The sequence below is a fragment of the Hyaena hyaena genome, unplaced genomic scaffold (assembly GCF_003009895.1).
Source record: "Hyaena hyaena isolate Hyena2069 unplaced genomic scaffold, ASM300989v1 scaffold_960, whole genome shotgun sequence".
NCBI lineage: Eukaryota > Metazoa > Chordata > Mammalia > Carnivora > Hyaenidae > Hyaena > Hyaena hyaena.
This window is the reverse complement of record NW_024081589.1, coordinates 59,242-82,634: the sequence shown is the minus strand read 5'-3', so window position 1 is coordinate 82,634 and position 23,393 is coordinate 59,242. Positions and strand designations below refer to the sequence as shown.

General features: G+C 38.1%; 1 protein-coding gene and 1 pseudogene across 2 annotated transcripts in view; one reads left to right on the top strand and one right to left on the bottom strand.

Annotated features, from left to right (window-relative positions):
* CLCN5 (chloride voltage-gated channel 5) overlaps positions 1 to 23,393 on the bottom strand; it is a 256,472-nt gene that overhangs the window by 204,156 nt on the left and 28,923 nt on the right. The gene's annotated exons all lie outside the window — the stretch shown is intronic.
* On the top strand, positions 19,085 to 19,488 carry LOC120223138 (annotated as a pseudogene).

Genomic DNA, 23,393 nt, shown 5'->3' with positions numbered 1-23,393 from the left:
TTTTTTTTTTTTTTTTTTTTTTTTTTTTTTTTTTAATAAAGTTAAACATATACTCACCATATGATCCTGCAGTCTCATTCCTGGGTATTTACCTTAGTGAAATATTCACATGAAACCTGTACACAAATGTTCATAGTAGCTTGATTTGTAATAGCCCCGAGGTGGAAATAACCCAAATGTTCTTCAGCGGGTGAATGGATAAACAAACTTTGGTACTACTCGGCAATAAAAAAGAATGAACTAGTATTGATGGATCTCAACCTGAATGGATCTCAAAGGCATAGTGCTGAAAGAATTAAGCCTCAAAGATTATATATTATATCGTTCCATTCTCAAAAAGGTGTAACAATAGTGACAGGGTACAGATCAGTAGTTATGGGGGGGGTAGAATGACAAAAGGATAGCACAAAGGGGAGGGCTTTTTTATTTTTTTATTTCAGTATAATTAATAAACAGTGTTATATTAGTTTCAGGTGTACAGTATAGTGATTCAACACTTCCATATATCACTCATCATCACAAGTGCACTCCTTAATCCCCATCTCCTATTTCACTCATTCCCCCCCCCCCCATCATCAGTTTGTTCTCTATAGTTAAGTGTCTGTTTTGGAAGCACCTGGCTGGCCCAGTCGATGGAGCATGCAACTTTTGATCTCAGGGTTGTAAGTTCGAGCCCCACATTGGGTACAGAGGTTACTTAAAAATAAAATCTTATGGGGCGCCTGGGTGGCTCAGTCGGTTAAGTGTCGGACTTTGGCTCAAGTCATGACCTCTCAGTTTGTGGGTTCGAGCCCCACATCGGGCTCTGTGGTGACAGCTAGCTCAGAGCCTGGAGCCTGTTTCAGATTCTGTATCTCCCTCTTTCTCTGACCCTCCCCTGCTCATGCTGTCTCTCTCAGAAATAAATAAATCTAAAAAACATTTAAAAAATTTATTCTGGTTGTGGTGATGTTTACATGAACCTACACAAATGTTAAAATTCACCAAACTGTATGACAACAAAGTCAATTTTACTATATGTTAATTCCAAAACAAAAATAGAAAAAAATATTAAGCATCCTAAATAGTACCTGTTTATATGGGTTATATCTATCATTTTTTGCCATAATGAAAGTTAAAAGTGATTAAAAGTTAAATATTAATTTATTAAATCATTTAAAAACAACACTGAAAACATGTTACATAAATAACCTACTTGTAATTAAAAATAACTATTTCAAAATATGCAAAACATATAATCTCATTGCTTTATATTTTTGCAAATCTCTTTAGTGTCTGGGTTAATAGAAGACAGCTGGAGTCTATCTCCAATCAATCTGTTGTAATACCATAGGTCAAGTAGCTTCAGGAAGAGAGAGTGACCAATTCAAATAAAATCTCAGTATTATTGTGGAAATAGTTTTAACTTTGTGGACCCTAGAAAGGATCATGGAGATCCACAGGGGTCACCAGACCCCCCCTTTCATTATTGCTGCTGGTGTATGCCAAAATCTGATACCCTCCTAAGTCATTTTCTGTTTCAGCTCAGGGTCACTGATCTAACTTTGCCTTCCCTTTTTGTCTCTGGTACTTGGGGATTTCCGTTTGTTGATTCTGAACAAAGGTATATATTTTATTTCCATTTATCCAGCACTTACGTATCTAAAGTGGGATGAAGAAGTTCTATCATCATAGTGCTATTGATATTTTCTTTTTGTTCCATGTGATTTCCTTAAGCCTTTCCACAATGTTTCTATATTTTCACTTGTGGGGTTTGATTGCTTGCTTGCTTGCATCTAATGTGGCTTTTTAATTTATTTTTCTTTTCTATTTTGTTTTGAGATTTATAACGTATTTTCTTTTTTAATTTTTTAATGTTTTTATTTATTTCTGAGAGAGAGAGAGACATAGACAGCGTGAGCAGGGGAGGGTCAGAGAGAGAGGGAGACACAGAATCTGAAATAGGCTCCAGGCTTTGAGCTAGCTGTCAGCACAGAGCCCAACACAGGGCTTGAACCCATGAACCATAAGAGACCTGAGCTGAAGCCACCCAGGCGCCCCATAACGTATTTTCTTAGTCTCCTACTGTCTTACATATCTTCTTTGAGCTCTTATATTTCTTAATTGTGCTCTTTTTTTTTTAACTTACACTTTTAAACTTTAAATCCTAGTTAGTTAACATATAATGAATTAATGATTTCAGAAGTAAAATTTAGTGGTTCCTCATTTACATATAAAACCCAGTGCTCAACCCAACAAGTGTCCTCCTTAATGCCCATCACCCATTTAGCCCATCCCCCCACTAAACACTCCTCCAGCAACCCTCAGTTTGTTTTCTGTATTTAAGAGTCTCCTATGGTTTGTCTCACCCTCTGTTTTTATCTTATTTTTGCTTCCCATTTAAAGAGCCATCATAATACCTATAATAACTACATACCATTATGATAGTTATAATATCTATATACCATCATGATATCTGTAATACTTCCAGTGTTACCTTGATCAACCTTTTTAAAAAATTTGTTAATGTTTATTTTTGAGAGACAGAAAGAGAGACAGAGCACGAGCAGGGGAGGGGCCGAAAGAGAGAGAGAGAGAGAGAGAGAGAGAGAATCCAAAACAGGCTCCAGGCTCTGAGCTGTCAGCATCACGAGGGGTGAGATCATGACCTGAGCCCAAGTGGGATGTTTAACCGACTGAGCCACCCAGGTGTCCCTCCTGGGTCAGTCCTTCTAATTATGTATGCTCTTCATTTGCCTTTTTCTTTTTTTCTTTTTTGGTTGGTTGTTTGTTTGTGAGGTCTTTTGTTTGTTTGCTTTTTGCCTTTTTCTTATGTTCCTTCCTCTTTTCCTCATTTCCCCCCTCCAATTTCTATGCATAGGTCTTAAACTTGTTCCTTTTTGATTACCATTCATATTTTGATGGGCTTGGCTACCTATTGAAAACACTATAAAGCAGCTCACATCCTTGACATAGGGTTATTGTATCAAATACTCTATCTCAAATTATACCAGCTTATTTGTTCTAGGAAAACATCTCTCCTCTCTTTATCATTCCTTACCAAGGGTAAACGTGGTGGGAACAGCTTTCTGCACTGGGTGACAGGACATTAAAGGGGTGTATTGCCTTTAGATAATTTAAAAATAATAATAAGGGCGCCTAGGTGGCTCAGTCGGTTAAACATCTTGACTCTTGATTTCGGCTCAAGTCATGATCTCACAGTTCTTTGACATCAAGCCCTGAGTCAGACTCTGCACTGAGCACAGACCCTGCTTGGGATTCTCTCTCTTCCTCTCTCTCTGCCCCTCCCCTGTTCGCTCTTTGTCTCTCAAAATAAATAAATAAACATTAAAAATAAATAACTAAAAGTCAGTCTGCTTTTTATCACCAAGCATCACAATTCTAAATAATATCAGTGATAAAATACTCCTCCCTCCAGGAAATGCTCCCATTGCTCTCCCCCCAATCTTTTCCCTGCCCATGCCTCTGATTCATCAGATTCATGTGATTCAACCCCTTTATTACACAATATCTTTGTAAAAGAGCCTTCCAGTTTTTGTTCGGTTGCTTATATGAATTTCGGGGGGGTGGGAGGACAACAGACTCAGCTGTTCTGTACACAGATCTATCATTCATTCCCCTGTTTTCAGTCTCCTCATTCCTACCAACCTCCCAAATCCTGTCTGGGACTTCACTGGCAAGATGGGCTTCAACCTTCACTCCAGCCTTCTCATAAAAGTACTGCATTCAAGTCTATTCTTTCTTTAGTGATTTTTTTGTCTGGTTGATGTATCCATTGCTGTAAGTGAAGTATTAAAGTCCCCCACTATTAGCACATTCTTATCTATAAGATTGTTTCTGTTTGTGATTGTTTTAAATATTTAGGTGCTCCCATATTTGGTGCATAGACATTTATCATTGTTAGTTCTTCCTGATGGATAGACCCTGTAATTATTATATACTGCCCTTCTTCATCTCTTATTACTGTCTTTAAAGTCCAGTTTGTCTGATATAAGTATAGCTACTCCAGCTTTCTTTTGACTTCCTGTAGCATGATATATATTTCACCATCCCCTTACTTTTAATCTGAAGGTATCTTCCAGTCTAAAACGTGTTTCTTGTAGACAGCAAATAGATGGATTTTGTTTTTTTATCCATTCTGCTACCCTATGTCTTTTGATTGGAGCATTCAGCCCATTTACATTCAGTGTTATTATTGAAATATGTGGCAACATGGATGGACCTCGAGGGTGTTATGCTGAGCGAAATAAGTCAGGCAGAGAAGGACAAATATCATATGTTTGCACGTATAGGAGGATCAGGAGGATCTTAAGGGAGGACCATGGGGGAGAAGAAGGGGGAAATAGTGGGGGAGGGGGAGAGAGGCAAACCATGAGAGACTCTTGAATGCTGAGAAGGAACTGAGGACTGATGGGGATGGGTGGGGGGGGAGGGGGGAGATGGGCATGGAGGAGGGCACTTGTGGGGATGAGCACTGGGTGTTATATGTAAACCAACTTGACAATAAACTATTTGTGTAAAAAAAAAATAACAAAAAAAAAAAGGTACCACAGAGTTAGGCTTCTCCTTTTCCTCTAGAATACAGACTCTTTGGACCAGGGATTTTCACAGTTGTTCCCTGCTATATACCCCATATTCGGTATAGTGTCTGGCACATAGTAGTTATCTATCTATTATGCATCTAGCTATCCATTTAATCAGCCATGATCATACTTTTCTTCTGTATTGCTGTGTGGCACATCTCAGCAGATGTTGCCATATGCAGCATCATGAAAGTTACATGTCCCCAACATGGCATAAAAGCATCAGATAGCCACCAGACTTCATGGGACTGTGAGGCCCAAGTTTTATTCAGTGGCAAACTATGTGGACAGATAATTGAGGACCAACCGCCAATCTCCAATACGTTGGCACTATCTAAAATATCTGGATTTCAGTGGTAGATGGGGATAGATCCAAAATAGTATTACTGATGAAATGAGGGTTCAGAGACAGAAATTATATTGAATTATTGAAAATATAGTTATATTTATTTCACATGAGTTTGTGGACAGAGATTAATACAACATACACATACATGGCTTACATAATTGAAACCATATCACTGGGATAGATAATACATTCACATGTGATGGTGGCATTTTATGCTTATTATTCTGCACGTTCCTTTTTTTTCACTTACTGTGTCTTGCCAATTATTTCATATGAATACATAACGAGTTTATTTGTTTTTTAATAACTGCATTTTAGACTATTGTATATAGGTGCCATAATTTATTTAACCAGATCTCTGTTGATGAACATTTAGATTGTATCCAATATTGCAATAAATAACTTTATACATCATTTTGCATGTGTGCAAGCATATCTGTAGGATAAATTCCTACAAATGAAATTGTTTAGTATAACTCTGTGAATATGCAATGTTGATAGATGACTAATTGCTCTACACAGAGGCTGTACTAGTTTAACAGTTGCCGACAACATCTCTCTGTCTTGTCTCTCCACATCGTCGCCAATTTGGTGAGTTAGCAGACATTTTTATTTTTATCCTTGCCAATCTGATATTTAAAATATGGCATCTCAACTTAGTCTTAATTTGCATTTCTGTTATTATGACTGAGGTTGAGAATCATTTATGTGTAAGAGCAATTTTTTTCTTTCTCTGTGAACTGTCAATATTCTTTGCCCACATTTTTATTGTGGTCTTTTTCATATAGATTCATAGGAGTTCTTTGTATTTTAGAAAAAGAAGCCCGGTGTAATATGAGTTGTAACTATTTTTCACAGTTTGTTGTCAGTCTTTTGGCATTGCTGATGGTGGATTAGAGCAATAAATGATGCTTTTATTATGAAATAGTTCAAACACATAGAAAGTGCACAGAATGCTAGGACAAATACCTATGTGCCCTAAATTTTGTTATTTGGGGCATGTTTGTATAAATTATTTTTTTAAGAAATAAACTGTGCCAATGGGGCGCCTGGGTGGCTTAGTCGGTTGAGCGTCCGACTTTCGCTTAGGTCATGATCTCGCGGTTCGTGGGTTCGAGCCCCGCGTCGGGCTCTGTGCTGACTGCCAGCTCGGAGCCTGGAGCCTGTTTCAGTCTGTGACTCCCTCTCTCTCTGACCCTCCCCTGCTCACGCTGTCTCTCTCTCTCTCTCCTAGAAATAAATAAAACATTAAAAAAAAAAATTAAAAAAAAAAAAAAAGAAATAAACTGTGCCAGGGGTGCCTGGGTGGCTCAGTCAGTTGAGCATCGGACTTCAGCTCAGGTCACAATCTCACAGTTCTTGGGTTCAAGCCCCACATCAGGCTCTGTGCTGACAGCTCAGAGCCTGGATCCTGTTACGGATCCTAAGTCTCCCTCTCTCTCTGCTCTCCAGCTTATGCTTTGTCTCTCGGTCTCTCAAAAATAAATAAACATTTAAAAATTTTAAAGAAATAAAATGTTCCACAGGAGAAACTTAACAGGGGACCATGGGAGAGGAGAAGGGGAAAAAATAGTTGGGGAGAGGGAGGGAGGCAAACCATGAGAGACTCTTGAATGCTGAGAACAAACTGAGGACTGATGGGTGTGGGGGAGAAGGGAAGGGGGTGATGGGCATGGAGGAGGGCACTTGTGGGGATGGGCACTGGGTGTTATATGGGAACCAACTTGACAATAAACTATAAAAGAAAAAAGAAAATTTGTAAAAAAATAATAATTAATAAATAAATTTAAAAAATTTTAAAAGAAATAAAATGTTCCAGATACAAATGAAGCCCCCTCTATACTCCTTTCAGATCCCTTCCCCTCTGTCCCTCCTCCAGGGTAATCACTATTTTGAAATTAATTTGTATTCTTCTTATTAATGTTTCTATACATCTACTATATGGATGTGTCCATAAAAACTGTACTATTTGGTATATTTTTAAAATCTACAGGGGTGTTTGGGTGGCTCAGTCAGTTGAGCATCCAACTTTGGTTCAGGTCATGATCTCGTGGTTTGTGAGTTCGAGCCCTGCTTCAGGCTCTGTGCTGACAGCCTGGAGTCTGCTTTGGATTCTGTGTGTCCCCCACTCTCTGCCCCTCCCCTGCTTGTGATCTCTCTCTCTCTCTCTCTCTCTCTCAAAAATAAACATTAAAAAATTAAGTCTACATAAATGACATTAAACTCTATGTATCACCTCCAAACTTGCTTTTTTTTTCTTACTCAATATTATGTTTGTAGGATTTATCCAGGTGGTACATATAGATCAAGCTAATTGATTTTCACTTCTATAAAGCATTCCATTGTGTTAACATATCAACATTTGCTCATCCATTCCCTCACTGGTGGAAATTTTAATATAAAAAACAATACTGTCTGTGCAAGAGTTCTCTGGGGTTTATGCCTAGAAGTGCAGTAGCTGGCTAGTACCATGTCCCTTTCAAAATCTGTGAGAGAGAGAGAGAAAAAAAAAAAAAAAAAACACCCTCCAAACTGCTCTCTAAAGTGGTGCCAATATATACTCCAACCAGCAGTATATTAAAATCCCTGTTACTCTAACATCCTTGCCAATGCCAACTTGTTATTTTTTCAGACATTAAAATTTTTCCAATCTGATGAGTATGAGAATGGTAAATCAATATTGTTTAATGTGCATTTCCGAACTGTGAATAAAATTGAATATCATCCATCTGGGTCTCCTTTTCTGCAAATTACCTATTCATCTGTTGCTCATTTTTTTCATTGGCTTGTGCATCCTTATGATTGTTTTATAAAAGAGATTTTTTGGGGCCCCTGGGTGGCTTAGTTGGTTAAGCGTCCGACATTCGCTTGGGTCATGATCTTGCGGTTCGTGGGTTTGAGCCCCACGTTGGGCTCTGTGCTGACTGCCAGCTCAGAGCCTGGAGCCTGTTTCAGAGTCTGTGACTCCCTCTCTCTCTGACCCTCCCCTGCTCACGCTGTCTCTCTCTCTCTCTCTCTCCTAGAAATAAATAAAACATTAAAAAAAAATTAAAAAAAGAGATTTTTTGGGGGGTGTGGGTGGCTCAGTCAGTTAAGCGGCCGACTCTTGGTTTCAGCTCAGGTCATGATCTCCCGGTTCGTGTGATCAAGCCTTGAGTCAAGTTCTATGATGACAGCAGGGAGCTTGCTTAGGATTCTCTCTCTGTCTCTCTGCCCTTCCCCCGCTAGCATGCATTCTCTCTCTCTCTCAAATTAAATAAATAAACATTTGTAAAAAAGGGAATGAGATTTTTATATTCTGGACAATAGAGGTACACAGAGCACATATGAATGACATTCAGTCAATGTCAAGGCCAAAGCTGAATATCATTATTATAGAATAGACTCCTGGAATACAAGAATAATTCTGAAATTTTATCAGGAAGCATTTTTATAATCACAATTTTATTACGGGATTTTAACAATTTGACAGAATGCAAGAATACGAATTTCTCAGCACCATCAGCAGCTGGACTCCTATGCTAGCTAGAGTGCCTATGATGTTCAGTATTAAATACTCACTCTTTTTGTTTCATATTTTAATGTTGATTTTTGTGAGAGAGAGAGAGAGAGAGAGAGCAAGGGAGGGGCAGAGAATCCAAAGCGGGCTTCAGGCTCTGAGCTGTCAGCACAGAGCCTGACATGGGGCTTGAACTCACACCATGAGATCATGACCTGAGCCAAAGTCAGACGCTTAACTAACTGAGCCACCCAGGCACCCCTACTCACTTTCAATTGAGGTCGATGAAAGAATGAGATATTTGGTGTGGGGGCTTCTCAGTTTTCTCCAAACGTTTCCCCTTTTTTTGATCTCTTTATAATCTTTATTAAGTCCAAACTAAAGATTTATCATGGATGTTGTACAAGATTTTGGAATTTTTCCATCATATGAAATTTTGACATTTTGCTTTTATAGCATAAAAAGATGGAATCTCACAAGATATGAGGACTTCTCAAATGAGGCTTTTTCTTAAAAGATCTATAGTCTAAATGGAATTCAGCAACTAAATATTAAATATAATTTTAAAACTTATTTTAACGTTATTAATCCTCTATAGGCAAACAACTCTTATCTTTGTATAATAAAATTATTATATAATCAAATATCTGTTACTGTACCTTGGATTACTATGTAAAATAACATATACATCTGTTAGTTCAAAAAGCATATAAGGCCTTTCCTAAAATTGTCTAGCTAATATGTTCTCTTAATATTGATATTAAAGGCCAACCTATATCCCATTTAACTATTTGAAATTTCTTAATTGTTTTTTGACATAAAATTAACAGGGCTACATAAAATTAACAGAATTTGCTCTTAAAATAATAAACAAAACTTTATTCTTCAAGGAACTGATAGAATTTATATATAAATGTATAGAGAAAATGTATATAGAATTCATATATAAAATAAATAAGATTTTGTTGGCTTCAAGTTATATCTAAAATATTTTTCTTTGTGTTTTTTCCTACTTTTGTTCTATTTAGGAAGTCCTCAGGTTATAATGCTCTCCTATATTTTCTTTTTTTCTTAATAGTTTATTGTCAAGTTGGTTTCCATATAACACCCAGTGCTCATCCCCATAAGTGCCCTCCTCCATGCCCATCTCCCTTCTTCCCCTCCCCCCCACACCCTCAGTCCTCAGTTTGTTCTCAGCTGAGTCTCTCATGGTTTCAAGAGTCTCTCATGGTTTGCCTCCCTCCCTCTCCCCTCCATATTTCCTCCCTTCTTCTCCCCCATGGTCCTCCGTTAACTTCCTCCTAATGCTCCTATACATGCAAACATATGGTAGCTGTCCTTCTCTGCTTGACTTATTTCGCTCAGCATAACACCCTCAAGTTCTATCCATGTTGCTACACATGGCCAGATTTCATTCTTTCTCATTGCCATGTAGTATTCTGTTGTATAGATAAACCACATCTTCTTGATCCATTCGTCTGTTGATGGACACTTAGGCTCTTTCCATGTTTTGGCTATTGTTGAGAGTACTGCTATGAACACTGGGGTCCCTGTGCCCCTATGCATCAGCACTCGTGTATCCCTTGGGTAAATTCCTAGCAGTGCTATTGCTGGGTCCTAGGGGAATACTATTGTTAATTTTTTGAGTAACCTCCACACTGTTTTCCAGAGGGGCTGCACCAGTTTACATTCCCACCAACAGTGTAGGAGGGTGCCCGTTTCTCCACATCTCCTATATTATCTTTTGAAAGTTTTAAAGTTCTGTTCTTCACAGGTCTTTATTTGAAAGTCTTTTGGATGGTTATGACATTGAGTGCTGGCTGAATTAAAATTTTCCATGTGGGTATCCAATTGCCTCATCAAATTTATTAAATGATCTATTTTTACCCACTAATTTGTAATGCTGCCCCTGTTGAATACCTGTTTCCATATATATGTGGATTTTTTTTTTGGATTATTTATTCTGCTCCATTGATCTATTTGTCTATGTCCTATACCTCTTCTCCTTCAAAATTGTCTTGGCTGTCCTTGGCTCTTTGTTTTTCCATATGCATCCAAAAATTTGTTTTTCTAGTTACATGAAAAAAAAACCTGTGGGGATTTTTGTTAATTTGCTTCAAATTTTATTTGAAATAAATATTTCTAATAGGCTGATTGTTGGTATGTAGGCATGCTTAATTTTGTACACTGATCTTATCTCCAGCCACACAGTTGAACTCTCTTTCATTAGTTCCAATATTCTCTTATAAATTCTCTTGAATGGGGTAATGTTAATGTCTGTCCCATACCACTTGGCCCATCTCTGAGTTCATCTACAACTATAGTAGAAAAATTTTGTCAAGATGACTGCTTCCCACCTGAAGGGCATGAGGGTCTCTGCTTCTCTGCGTGGCAGTTTTTTCCAGCAATACAAGATCTTGGGGGCACCACTGGAAAGGTTGTAGAGGGAATAACACCTCTCCCTGGGAGTGGGGGTTAAGATTCAACCAATGAGTAGAAGGAGACAGTGGAGAAATGCTCTAGTCTCCCTGTCCTTCAGCAGGATGGTATGACACATGTGCCACATGGTTTCTCAGAGGGTCCTGGTGAACCTGATCCCCAGATATGCACAGTGGTAACCAGCTCATTAATACATCTTGTATTGGCTTTTCTCTCATTCTCATATAATTTCCTCACTTCCTCACTTGTGCTTCTTTGGATTACTTCTCAAATAAACTACTTGCTTCTTTTTTTTTTATGGATATACCATATTTTATTTATTTTTTTATTATTATTTATTATTATATTATTATATTTTGTTTACAAATAGTTTATTGTCAAGTTGGTTTCCATATAATACCCAGTGCTCATCCCCACAAGTAAACTACCTGCTCTAAATCCTATAGGCTCTGCTTTTAGGGGAACACTAAGATAAGTGGTTAAACTAGTTAATCTTTAAAATAATGAGAATTTTGTTTCCTCTTTTCCAACCCTTATACCTTTTTCTCCTTGTCTTATTACACTGGTTAGAACCCCTCAGTGTAATGTAAATATAAAATAGAGTTATAAAATCATCTTAGTCTCACTTTTGACATTAAAGAAAATGCTTCTAACATTTCATTTCCAAGTATAATGTGTGCTGTAGATTTTGGGTGCTCTATCAGGTTAAGGAAAATTCCTCTACTCTTTGAAATGAAAAAAATCTTGAATAGCATCATATTTTATTAAATATGTTAATTTATTTATTCATATTATTTCCTTTCATTTGTTAATGTGATGAGTTATTATAGAGTTCTTTTAAATAATTTTTTAAGTTTATTTATTCATTTTGAGAGAGACAGAGACAGTGCAAGTGGGGGAGAGAGAGGCAGAGAGACAGGGAGAGAGAGAATTCCAAGCAGGCACTTTGCTGCCAGCCCAGAGCCCTACTCAGGGCTCAAACTCACAAAGCCATGAGATCATGCATGACCTGAGCCGAAACCAAGAGTTGGTCACTTAACCAATTGAACCACCCAGAAGCCCCTTCTTTTAAATAATTTTTAAATTTAGCTTTATGTCTTGTCAAAATTATACAGACATTGAATTAGTTCTATAAGACTTACATTCCTCTCTAGCTTTCACCCACTTCCCACTCCTCAGAGGTAACCACTTTCAACTCATGTTATTTTATTTTGATATTGTTAAAGAAAAATTGTTTTGACATTTGCTAATATGGTAATGAAGACTATTCAGGGCTGTTGTGATAGTGTCAAGAATACTGAAGTATGGAACAGAGATGGGGGGGGCGCCTGGGTGGCTCAGTCAGTTAAGCGTCCGACTTCGGCTCAGGTCGTGATCTCACGGTCTGTGGGTTCCAGCCCCACATGGGGCTCTGTGCTGAGAGCTCAGAGCTTGGAGCCTGCTTCAGATCCTGTGTCTCCCTTTCCCTCTGCCCCTCCCTTACTCATGCTCTGTCTCTCTCTCTCCCTCAAAAATAAGTAAACATTAAAAAAAATTAAAAAAAAAAAAAAAGATAGGCTGAGGGATTGTCTCTGAACTGACTGAGCAGGATTCTTTCTAAAAGAGGACTAGACGGGCCAAAGACAGGGCCCAAGGATGAGGCCTAGTCAGAAAGAGGTCTTAGAAAAGCCTGACTACATCAAGGAGATATCTTTGTGAGTTTTAACCCTGTGGCAGAGACTGTTAGTTTGGCTCATCCAAATATAACTGGGCACATAACATTTTTTCACCTTCCTTGCAATTAAGTGGGTCATTTGTTTTGTCAAATTTCACTTAACCCTCTATTTTCAGAATATCAGCCCCACCCTCAACTGTGTTTTGTCTCCTAGTTTAGAGATCACTTTTCAATCCTTTCCAAAGAGTAAATCTTCAACTCTTCTGCTGATGTGGGGGAGAGGAAGTTGTATGGCTGAAGATGGGGAAACAAGGCAGGTTCTGAGTCTGCTTCTTCTTTTTTTGGGAAATAACTGACCCTTTATTTTATTGAGCCCTTAGGCTCACATTAGTACAATGTCACGAATTGTACTAAAGATTCTAGATACATGCATTATCTCTTTGATTCCTCACAACTATTTAAGAAAGATTCTATTATTATAATCAACATTTTTAAATTGAGATAAAATTCACTTACTATAAAAAACTCAGCCTTTTAAAGTGTACAATTTGGAGGATTTTAGTATATTCACAGGATTATGCAACAATTACCATTATCTAATTCCAGAACATTTTTATCACCTCCAAAGGAAACCCTGTCCCTTAGCATTCACTCTCATTCCCCCTTCCCCTTAGCCCAAAGCAACCACTGACCTAATTTCTGACTCTATGGATTTGCCTATTATGGGCATTTCATATACATGGAATCATACAATGCATGGCATTTTGTGTCTGGCTTCTTTCACTTCGTAATGTTTTCAAGATTCACCTATGTTGTAGCACGTATCAATAGTTCATTCCTTTTGTAGCTGAATAATATTCCATTGTATAGATAGGCCATATTTTGTTTTCCATTCATCAGTTTAGGGTCATTGGGGTTGTTTCTGGATTGGGGCTTATTATGGATCATTCTGCCATAAACATCTATATATGAGTTTTTGTGTGCACATGTTTTCATATTTCTTGGGTATATTCCTAGAAGTGGAATTGCTGGGTTATATGATAACTCTGTCTTCAACTTTTTGAGGAACTGCCAAACTATTTTCCAAATCAGCTGCATCATTTTATATTCCAACCAGCAATGTATAAGGGTTCCAATTTCTCCATATCTTTGTCAACTCTTGTTATTCTCTGGCTTTTTCAAATGCTTTACTTGCATCTGTTGAAATTATCATGGAGTTTTTTCACTTCATTCTATCAATAGGATGTATTACATTGATTGATTTTCTTTTTTAAAATTTTTTAAAATGTTTATTCATTTTTTTAGAGAGAGACAGAGAGACAGAGTGCAAGTGGGGAAGAGTCAGAGAGAGAGGGAGACACAGAATCTGACTCAGGCTCCAGGCCCTGAGCTGTCAGCACTGAGCCTGACGTGAGGCTTGAACTCACAAACTGCGAGACCATGACCTGAGTCGAAGTCAGACACTTAACTGGCTGAGCCATCCAGGTGCCCCCACTGAATTATTTTCATGTCGATTCAACCTTGCACCATGGGACAAATGCCACTTTGTCATGGTTTATAATCCTTTTAATATGCTGCTGGACTCAGTTTATTAGCATTTTGTTGAGATTCACATCTATTTTCAAAAAGTATATTGGTCTACAGTTTTCTTGTAACGTTTTTGTCTGGCATTGGTATGAGGGTAATATAGGCTTCATATAATCAGCTGGGAAGTGTTCCATCCTCTTGTATTTTGCAGACTTGTGAAAGATCATTCCCTAATTTTCCTTTGAACATCTGGTAGAATTTGCTGGTGAAATCATTGGCTCCCTGGCTTTTCTTTGCACACTAACTGCTTCTTAAACCATTTTTTAACCAAGACTCCTATTTTTAATCTCACCATCACCCTTACTTTCAGAGGTTATTGATGCCATCAATTCCTAAGAGTTTTTGAGAACCTCATTGTGTAAAATGGGATTGCCTCTCTACTTGCTCCACGACCATTTTTAGGATTCCTCTTTCTTGGGACTATTAAGTCAGTTACCATGATCACTCATCTATCTGCTTTCTGTGTCTTCCTTTAAGATTTTCTCTCTTTAGGGGCGCCTGGGTGGCTTAGTCGGTTAAGCGTCCGACTTTCGCTTAGGTCATGATCTCACGGTTCGTGGGTTCGAGCCCCGCGTCGGGCTCTGTGCTGACTGCCAGCTCAGAGCCTGGAGCCTCTTTCGGTCTGTGACTCCCTCTCTCTCTGACCCTCCCCTGCTCACGCTGTCTCTCTCTCCTAGAAATAAATAAAACATAAAAAAAAATTTAAAAAAAAAAAAAAAAGATTTTCTCTCTTTAGTTTTCTGAAGTTAAGTGTGGGTTTTTTGTGTTTTATTTTGCTTTGTTTGGTGTTTATCTTGCTGGTGTTCTCTGAGCTTTCCAGATTTGTAGTTTTGGGTCTGTCATTAATTTTAGACCATTTTGGGCCATTACAGCTTCATTAATTTTGGACCATTTTGGCCCATTACAGCTTCAAATAGCTTCAAATACTTCTTCTGCCTTTGTATTAGTAGCGTTATTCAAAGAATCAGGGTTAACAGGCTATCCCTCTCTAGATATAGATATATAGATATAGATATAGATTAGATATAGATATAGATATAGATATAGATATAGATAGATGATATAGATATAGATAGGCATATAGAGATACATATATGCTATATTACCTCTGTGGGGGGTGTGTGTGTGTGTGTGTGTGCACGTGCACCAGTCCACAGTTTCCAACAATATGTCCAAATTACTAGTCAAGTATGTGGCCTTAACTCTATTGCTTATACTGGTTTCTACATCAGATAAGTACATCTCAGGTACTGAATTTCTTTGTATCTGCCTGTGTCTCCAGATTTCAAGGTAGCAGTTTGCCCTGTGACTTCAGTTTTCCAATGAGTCTAAGAAAATTGTCTATTTTCAGTTGGCCCAGCATTCCTGTTGTAAGGATGGGAGTGATAACTTCTAAATCTTTTACATGTTGGAGTTGAAAACTGAGCTGCTTTCTAGATCCCCCAATTTTATTGCTTTTGCATACTCTCATTTTCCTTGTTTTTGTGGGTATTTTGCTTTTAAAAGTTCCTTTACTATCCATTTAGTAAGGTCTCAAGAGGGAGGAAAAGCTAATATGGAATTCAACTCTCCATCTTTGACCAGAAGTCTAATCAATTTTCTAATATTAAGCCATACTTGCAATCTTGAGAAAAATAAAACTTGATCATGATATATCTTTTTCATATGTATTGCTAATTTGGTTTGCTAGCATTTTAAGGATTGTTGTATCTAAGTTTGTAAGTGAGATTGGTTATTCTCCATAAAGATTATATATCAATTGCATACAATGTTGTGGAAATGTTTCCTCTTTTTTACATTTCCTGAAACAGTTTGCTTTACATAGGTTTGGTAGATCTTACCTTAGAAAACATTTTTTTAGGGGCGCCTGGGTGGCTCAGTCAGTTAAGCGACCAACTCTAGATTTCGGCTCAGGTCATGATCTCGTGGGTTCGTGAGATCGAGTCCCACATCAGGCTCTATGCTGACACTGCAGGAGCCTGCTTGGGATTCTCTCTCTCCTCTCTCTGTCCCTCCCCTGATCACTCATTCTCTCTCTCTCTCTCTCTCAAAATAAATAAACTTAAAAAAAAGAAAATTTTTTTGATTCAACTTTTTAAAATTTGTATATTTTTTAGGCTTTCTATTTCTTCTTAAATAAGTTTTGCAAAGTTATATTTTTCTAGAAAATTGCTCATTTCATCTATAATATGTATTTGGTAGAAAGTTGTTTGTAGTATTTTTAAATTATTTTAAAATATGTCATATTTTAAAATTCTTTAAAACTCTCTGTTGGGGCCTCCTGGGCGGCTCGGTCAGTTAGGCGTCTAACTCTTGATTTTGGATCAGGTCATGATCTCATGTTCATGAATTTGAGCCATGCATCAAGGCTCTGCACCGACAGTGTGGAGCCTGCTTGAGATTCTCTCTCACTCCCCTGTCTCTGGTCCTCCCCCACTTGTGCATGCATGCTCCCTCAAAAAATAAACTTAAAACAAACAAAGAAACAAACAAACTTTAAAAATAAAATAGTGAAGCCTGGGTGGCTTGGTCAGTTGGGCCTCCGACTTTGGTTCAGGTCATGATTTCATGTTTCATGAGTTCTAGCCCCATATCGGGCTCTCTGCTATCAGTGTGGCGCCTGCTTCAGATCCTCTGTCCCCTTCTTTCTGCACCTTCCCCACTCACACTCTCTCTCTCAAAAATAAAACATTTAAAATAATAAAATTAAATAAAAATAAAAATTTCTGTCAGGGCACTTGTCAGTTAAGTGTCTGACTCTTGATCTCAGCTCAAGTCTTGATCTCATGGTTGTGAGTTCAAGCCTTGCACTGGGCTCTGCATTAGGTGTGAAGCCTACTTAAAAATTAAATTAAATATAATTTTTAAAAATGTTTATAAGTTTATCTTTTTGAGAGAGAGAGCACACAGGGAATGGGCAGAGAGAGAGGGTGAGAGAGAATCCCAAGCAGATTCTACACTGTCAGCACAGTGCCTGATGCGGTGCTTGAACTCATGAACTGTGAGATCATGACCTCATCTGAAATCAAGAGTCTGACTCAACTGACTGAGCCAACCAGGCACCCCTAAATTAAATTAAATTTTAAAAAATCTCTGTAGTATCTGCAGTTTTGTCCCTCTATTCATTCTCAATATTATTCACTTACACCTACTCTTTTGTTTTCTTGTTCAATCTTGACAGAGGTTTCTCTTTCCAAAGGATAAAGTTTTGATTTTATCAATCTTCTCCTTTGCATCCTTGTTTTCTATTTCATCACTTCATCATCTTATTAGATTATGCCTTTTCTTTTGCTTTCATTAGGTTTAATTTGTTGCTACTTTTCTAACTTCTTGAATCAGATGCTTAAATTTTTTAAAGTTTAGGCTTGTGTTCTAATAAAAAGATTTCAAGGCCATGCAACTCCCTTTAAGTTCTGCTTCAACTATATCCTATACATTTTGATATCTATATGATCATTCAGTTCTAAATACTTTTTAATTCACATTATGATTTACCTTTAATCCATGAGTTATTTAAAAGTGTTTTTAAACATTCCAAGAAACTTTTTAAATTTTTTAATGTTTATTTATTTTTGAGAGACAGAGCATGAGTGGGAGAAGAGCAGAGGAAGAGGGAAACACAGAATCTGAAGCAGGCTCTAGTCTCTGAGCTGACAGCACAGAGCCCAACATGAGGCTTAAACTCGTGAACCATGAGATCATGACCTGAGCTGAAGTTGGACACTTAACTGACTGAGCCACCAGGCACTCCTCCAAGAAATTCTTTTAACATTTTTGTGGTTATTGTTGCTTTTTATTTCTAACTTAATTTCATCGTAATCAGGGAAGGTAGTCTGAATTAAACTAATGCTGTGGTATTTCTTGAGACTTGCTTTATAGACTGTAGTCATTATTCTAACTAGGCTTTAAAAAACTGTATTAATACTAAGATGTAAGGAATATATATGTGTATCTGTGTACAATGCCATTGACAGTATTCTCTATGCTGTATCTTTTATTCCATGAATTATTCATTCCCACAACTGAAAGCCTGTATCTCCCTCTCCCCAGCACCCATTTTGCCCATCCCCCACTCTCTTCTCCTCTGCCAACCATCAGTTTGCTCTCTGTGTTTATAGGTCTGCTTCTGTTGTTTATTCATTTGTTGTGATTTTTAGATTCCATATATAAGTGAAATCATATGGTATTTGTCTTTCTCTGCCTGACTTATTTCACTTGGCATAATACTTTCTAGGTCCATCCATGTTGTTGCAAATGGCAAGATCTCATCATTTTTTATGGCTGTATAACATTCCATTGTGTGTGTGTATGTGTGTGTGTGTGTGTGTGTGTGTATACACACACACATACCACATCTTCTTTTTCCATTCATCTATCAATGGACATGGGCTACTTCCATATCTTGGCTATTGTAAATAGTGCTGCAATGCATATAGTGAAAAGCTTCTGCACAGACAAAGAAACTATCAACAAAACACAAAATATACCTACTGAATGGAAAAAGATGTTTGTAAATGATAGATCTGATAAGGCGTTAATATCTAAAATATATAAAGAACGTATACAACTCAACACCAAAAAAAAAAAAAAAAAAAAAAAAAAAACACCAAATAATCTGGGGCGCCTGGGTGGCTCAGTCGGTTAAGTGGCTGACTCAATTTCGACTCAGATCATGATCTCACAATTCGTGGAATCGAGGACCATGTGGGCTCCACGTTGAAAGCTTGGAGCCTGCTTGGGATGGTATCTCTCCTCTCTGCCTTCTCCTCCTGCCCCCTCTCTCTCTTTCTTAAAATAAATAAATAAATATTAAAAAAATATAATCTCATTTAAAAATGGGCAGAGGCCTGCCTGTGGTGGGACCCAGGCAGCAATGTGCCCTGCCCGCCACTTCTGTTCTTGGGGCAGCAGGCGCAGAAATTCCGACTGGAGATCAGCAGGGACTCTGGGAGGAGTGGATGCTGCTGGCAAGGATGGACCTGGAGAGCGTGGCCCACAACAGGAAGGTACAGCTCTCCATGTACCTAGAGCGGCTCCCATCCCCGAGAGCATTACCAGGTTCACCCAACTCACAGTTTCAGAATGACTTAGGTTATTGCCTTTTCTTGGTGTACTTGCACTACTTGGCTACTTTGCAATTCGTACATTTCTCCCAAAGGAAAAACAATAGAACAGCTTGATTAATCTTAAAATACAAAAGGAAAATCCCAAAGTGGTAAATGAAATAAACATTGAAGATTTGGGTCTCACTAAAGCAGCTTATTGTAGGTGTTGGCGTTCTAAGACATTCCCTGCCTGTGATAGTTCACATAATAAACACAGTGTATTCACAGGGAGTAATGTGGGCCCACTAATACTAAAGCAGAAAGAAGTGTAATAGGAATGAATTGGGATTGAATTTAGTTGTGTGCTGTAAAATGTTGTAGCAATATTTTTTTCATTCTTTGTGTATAGACGATCTTTCAAATGGTGGTCTTAATTATCTCTACTGGCTGAGTGATTATTTCTGCCAATTGATTTTCTTGCTACACTACTGTTTATATTTGATACTTTGTATATTCAAACAATCATTAATGTAGAAATTAAATTGTACAACCCTTTCATTCTTACTTCAAACTTATTTATTTATTTATTTATAAATAGGTTATTGTCAAGTTGGTTTACATATAACTCCCAGTGCTCATCCCCACAAGTGTCCTCCTCCATACCCATCACCCCCGTCCCCTCCCTCCACCTCATCTGCCCTCAGTTTGTTCTCAGCATTCAAGAGTCTCTCATGGTTTGCCTCCCTCCCTCTCCCCCACTATTTTTCCCCTTCTTCTCCCGTATGGTCCTCCGTTAAGTTCCTCCTAATCCTCCTATACGTGCAAACATATGGTATTTATCCTTCTCTGCCTGATTTATTTCGCTCAGCATAACACCCTCAAGTTCCATCCATGTTGTTACACATGGCCAGATTTCATTCTTTCTCATTGCCATGTAGTATTCCATTGTATATTACTTCAAATTTTTAAAATGTTTTCTTTATTTCTGAGAGAGAGAGATAGACAGCGGGAGCAGGGGAGGGTCAGAGAGAGAGGGAGACACAGAATCTGAAACAGGCTCCAGGCTCTGAGCTGGCTATCATCACAGAGCCCGATGGGGGGCTTGAACCCATGAACTGTGTGATCATGACCTGAGCCGAAGTCGGACGCTTAACCGACTGAGCCACCCAGGTGCCCCTTTACAAGCCTTTTAAAATTCAAGTTCTTTCCCTGCCATGCACACTTTCAGATGACAATGCTATGAAACTTGAAATCAATCACAGGAAGAAGTCTGGAAAACCTCCAAAAACATGGAAGTTAAAGAACACCCTACTAAAGAACGAATGGGCCAATCAGGCAATTAGAGAAGAAATGAAAAAATATATGGAAGCAAATGAAAATGAAAACACAACAATCCAAAATCTATGGGATGCGGCAAAGGCAGTCCTAAGAGGAAAGTACATTGCACTCCAGGCTATTTCAAGGAATTAGAAAAAGCTCAAGTGCAAAATCTAACAGAGCACCTAAAGGAACTAGAGGGAGAGCAACAGGAGCACCCCAAACCCAGTAGGAGAAGAGAAATAATAAAAATCAGGGAAGAAATAAACAATATAGAAACAAACAAACAAACAAAAAAAAAAAACAGTTCAACAGATCAACGAAACCAAGAGTCGGTTTTTTCTAAAACTAAACAAAATTGACAAATCTCTAGCCAGACTTCTCAAAAAGAAAACAGAGAGCACTCAAGTAGGCAAAATCATGACTGAAAAGGACTTATTACAACCAACCCCCCAGAAATACAAGCAATTATGAGGGAATACTATGAAAAATTATATGCCAACAAATTGGACAACTTAGAAGAAATGGACAAATTCCTAAACACACACTCACTACCAAAATTCACACAGGAAGAGATAGAAAATCTGAACAGACCCATAACTAGTGAAGAAATCAAACCAGTTATCCAAAATCTCCCAACAAATAAGAGCCCTGGGCCAGATGGCTTCCCTGGGGAATTCTACCAGACATTGAAAACAGAATTAATACCATTCTTCTCAAGCTATTCCAAAAAATAGAAATCAAATGAAAACTTCTGGACTCATTTTAGGAAGCCAGCATCACTCTGATTCCCAACCCAAACAGAGACCTAGCAAGGAAAGAGAACTACAGGCCAATATCCTTGATGAATACGGATGCAAAAATCCTCAACAAGATACTTGCAAATCTAATCCAACAGCACATAAAAAGAATTATCCACCAAGATCAAGTGGGATTTATTCCTGGGTTACAGGGCTGGTTCAATATTCACAAATCAATCAATGTGATACATCACATTAACGAAAGAAAAGCTAAAAACCATATGATCCTGTCGATAGGTGCAGAAAAAGCATTTGACAAAATACAGCATCCCTTCTTAATAAAGACTCTAGAGAAAGTCGGGATAGAAGGAACTTACTTAAACATCATAAAAGCCATCTATGAGAAGCCCTCAGCTAACATCATCCTCAATGGGGAAAAACTGAGAGCTTTACCCCCTGAGATGAGGAACACGACAGAGATGTCCACTCTCACCACTGTTGCTTAACATAGTGCTGGAAGTCCTAGCATCAGCAATCAGACAACAAAAGGAAATAAAAGCCATCAGAATTGGTAAAGAAGAAGTCAAACTTTCACTTTTTGCAGTCGACATGATACTCTACATAGAAAACCCAAAAGACTCCCACCAGAAGCCTACTAGAACTGATCCATGAATTCAGCAATGTTGCAGGATACAAAATCAACGTACAGAAATCGGTTGCATTTTTATACATCAATAATGAAGCAACAGAAAGAGAAATCAAGAAACGGATCCCATTCACAATTGCACAAAAAATCTTAAAATACCTAGTAATAAACTAACCAAAAATATAGGAGATCTGTAAGATGAAAACTATAGAAAACTTATGAAGGAAATTGAAGAAGACACAAAGAAATGGAAAAACATTCCATGCTCATGGATTGGAAGAATAAATGTTGTTAAAATGTCATTACTACCCAAAGCAATCTACACATTCAATGCAATCCCAATCAAAATTACACCAGCATTCTTCTTAAAACTAGAACAAACTATCCTAAAATTTGTATGGAACCACAAAAGACCTCAAATAGCCAAAGTAATATTGAAGAAGAAAGCCAAAACGGGAGGCATCACGATCCCAGACTCTAGCCTCTACTACAAAGCTGTTATCATCAAGACAGTATGGTATTGGCACAAAAACAGACACATAGACCAATGGAATAGAATAGAGAATTCATAACTGTACCCACAAATGTATGGCCAACTAATCTTTGACCAAGCGAGAAAGAGTATCCAATGGAAAAAAGACAGCCTCTTTAACAGATGGTGCTGGGAGAACTGGACAACAACAGGCAGAAGAATGAAACTAGATCATTTTCTCACACCACACACCAAAATAAACTCAAAATGGTTAAAGGACCTGAATGTGAGACAGGAAACCATCAAAACCCTAGAAGAGAAAGCAGGAAACAACCTCCTTGACCTCAACCGCAGCAATTTCTTACTTGACACGTCCACAAAGGCAAGGGAATCAAGAGCAAAACTGAACTACTGGGACCTAATCAAGATAAAAAGCTTCTGCACGGCAAAGGAAGCAATCAATAAAACTAATAGGCAATAGACAGAATGGGAAAAGATAGTTGTAAATGACATATCAGATAAAGGGCTAGTATCCAATATCTATAAGGAACTCCTCAAACTCCACACCCGAAAAACAAATAATTCAGTAAAGAAATGGGTGGAAGACATGAACATACACTTCTTCAAAGAGAACATCCAGATGGCCAACAGACACATGAAATGATGCTCAGCGTCCCTCATCATCATGGAATTACAAATCAAAACCACGCTGAGATACCACTTCACGCCGGTCAGAGTGGCTAAAATGAACAAACCAGGAGACTATAGATGCTGTCGAGGATGTGGAGAAATGGGCACCCTCCTACACTGTTGGTGGGAATGTAAGCTGATGCAGTCCCTCTGGAAAACAGTATGGAGGTTCCTCAAAAAATTAACAATAGAACTCCCCTATGACCCAGCAGTAGCACTGCCAAGAATTTACCCAAGGGATACAGGAGTGCTGATGCATAGGGGCACATGTACCTCAATATTCACAGCAGCACTCTCAACAACAGCCAAAACATGGAAAGAACTTAAGTATCCATCAATGGATGAATGGATCAAGAAGATGTGGTTTATCTA